The following is a 3,198-nucleotide window of genomic DNA, read 5'->3' on the forward strand; positions in this document are numbered from 1 at the left end:
ACAGTTGCCAAAAGTGGAAGCAACCAAAGTGTTCATCAACAGATGAAGGGAATAACAAACAGAAATGCAGTTCTGATACATGCGACAAAATGGATGAAACTCGAAGACCTCATATTGAGTGAAATAAGCCAGACACAGAATGACAAATTTTGTATGATCTCACTGATATAAAATAATGAGAATATTCCTATCAATAGAGTCAGAAACTAGAATACAGGCTACCACGGGATAGGGTGGGGATACGGTGTTGGGAGTTAATGCTTAATTAATACAGTTTCTGTTTGTGGTGATGGAAAAGTTTTGGTAATTGGTGGTGGTGATAGGAGCATAACATTGTGAATGTAATTAACACCAATGAATTTCATCTTTGAATGTGGTTAAAAGGGAAATTTAGGTTGTATTTTTATTACTAGAATAAAAAATGTAAAAGAAAAAACACAGAACTGTACAACATAGTGAATCCTAATGTCAAGAATATACTATAGGTTAAAGCACAAGTATAATTATACTGTTTCATCAATTTTAACATGGGTACCACACTAATGAAAAATGATAATAATAGGGCAAACAGCATGTGAGGTGAGGTATATGGGAACTCTGTACTTTCTGCATGATTTTTCTGTAAACCTACAACTTCTCTAAAAAAAAAAAAAGAAAGGCTTATTTATCTTGTAATTATGGTCCCCACCATTCTAATAGCCTCACACTTGATCTGGAACATGGCCAGTTGTCCTTTAAGCAAATCCGTCTCCCTTCAAGTTGATTCTGAAAAATGTAAACAAAATATTACATGTAGTTCTGTATCCTGTTGTCAAGTCATTTTCATCATCTTCTATTTCAACCATATTGTGTCTTTCTTAGTGCCTTTGTTTCTGTCTTTTTCATGGAGTTCAACATCTCTATCTTTTAATTCAAAGCCCTCGCCAATCTCCTACAGGAACTTCACCTTTCATTTGTAATCATTTCTGCTCTTTGGACTTATTCTCTGATTAAAATTTTTGTTATTCTGATCATATTTCCACACTTCTAGCAGCCAGATTCATCTTGATTTCTGCAATTAGCATTCTTTCCTCCTCCCTTTCCTTCATTTAATTCAGTTTGGTTCAATATTACTAACTCCTTCCATATGGATAACATTATGTTGGTTTAAAAAAATGAAAATTATTAATCCTTGAAGAGTTATACTCTGGTGAGATGGAGAGTGAATAAAACAAGCAATTTTGGCGCAGAGTACTGAGATCCGTGTGCGCACCGTGAAACAAGGGCAGGCAGAGGGGCAGTGAGGTGTGGCAGTCAAGATCACAAGCTCTCAAGTCCCACTGCCTGCTCCTATGCAGGCTTCACCACTTAAAGTCATGTACATTTGGGTTGATTCCTTTTATTTTCTCATGCCCCAGTTTCTTCATATTCTAAGTTGGGATATCTATGTACTTCCTTCATAAGGTTGTTGTGAGGAGAAAATTATACATACATAGTACTTAGACTAATTCCTGGCACATAATATGTAATCAGTACATTTTGCTGTTTTCATTAACATTATAATTATGATTATTACTATGTATACCACCATGGGAGACAGACACAAATTCAGCACAAAAGGCAGATTGCCTTTTGTTTGAAAGAGAATGAGGAGTGGAGCTGTGAGATTTGGTTTGGCTTCTGGAACTGCTGCTAGAAAACTGTAGACCTTAAATGAGTCCTTCTAACTTCCCCAAACAATTTATATATTTTACGTAACTTGAATGGATTTTAAGAGTTAGATTTTTTTCTTCCAAACTTAGGTCACATGGAGACCCCCAAAGAAATGATCTCCAGATCCCATATTAAAGTTATTTTTAAAGTAATATTATTTAAAGGAGTACACCCATAAAACAAAAATAAAGCAGGTATAAATGTTTAATACTTGTAAAATTATAAAGTAAAAATCAAAACAATTATTTCTTGATTTTATCTTGATTAAATTGTGTGATTCTACATGGGTGTCAATAGACAAGGTTTTCATTCTAGTTATCATTCTTGTCTTCAAATAAAATCACATGAAATTTTCTTTCTTGGCCCTTTGATGGCGTATAGGGCATGATTTTCCCAGCTACTTTAGTGTATTAACATAATCCTATTTTCAGGTAACAGTAAATCCAATGCAGCTTTATTCAAATGGTCAAAAATAGCATCACAATAATGAGACAAAATGAAATCAGATGCCTTCTGATAGGGTGATCTGAGGACACAGCATCACTTTTGTGAAATTCCTGCCAAAGACACTGTTCTGGTTTGCTAATGCTGCTGGAATGCAAAACATCAGAAATGGATTGGCTTTTATAAAGGGGGTTTATTTGGTTACACAGTTACAGTCTTAAGGCCATAAAGTCCAAGGTAGGTAATGCATCAACAATTGGGTATCTTCACTGGAGGATGGCCAATGGCATCTGGAAAACCTCTGTTAGCTGGTAATGCATGTGGCTGGCATCTGCTCCAAAGTTCTGGTTTCAAAAATGTCTTTCTCCTAGGACATTCCTCTCCAAGCTACAGTTCCTCAAAAATGTCACTCTTATTTGCTCTTGGGGTGTTTGTCCTCTCTTAACTTCTCTGGAGCAAGAGTCTGCTTTCAACAGCTGTCTTCAAACTGTCTCTCATCTGCAGCTACTCTCTCAGCTTCTGGGCATTCTTCAAAGTGTCCCTCTTGGATATAGCTCCTCTTCAAATTGTCACTCTCAGCTGCACTGAGTTCCCTCTGTTGTCAGCTCATTTATACCACTCCAGTGATTTAATTTAGACCCACTCTGAATGGGTGGGGTAACACCTCTATGGAAATTATCCAATCAGAGTCATCACCCAGTTGGGGGGTGGGGCACACTTCCAGGAAACAACCTAATCCAAATGTTCCAACTTAATCCCCACTAATATGTCTGCCACACAAGATTGCATCAAAGAATATGGCTTTTTCTGGGGGACATAATACATTCAAACTGGCACATTCCACCCCCGGCACCCCAGAAAAACATATTCTCTCCAAATACAAAATACATTCATCCCATTACAATAACACAAAGCTTAAATCATTTCAGTAACAATAGGTAAGTACAAGATCCCATCAAAATCAGTTACAGGCATGATCTGTCCGAAGGCATAACTCCCCTCTAGCTGTGGATCTATGTAATTTAGAACAATTTATGTACTTCCAATACACAAAGGAGGGAC

The sequence above is a fragment of the Choloepus didactylus genome, chromosome 7, assembly GCF_015220235.1.
Source record: "Choloepus didactylus isolate mChoDid1 chromosome 7, mChoDid1.pri, whole genome shotgun sequence".
In the NCBI taxonomy this organism is placed as follows: Eukaryota; Metazoa; Chordata; class Mammalia; order Pilosa; family Megalonychidae; genus Choloepus; species Choloepus didactylus.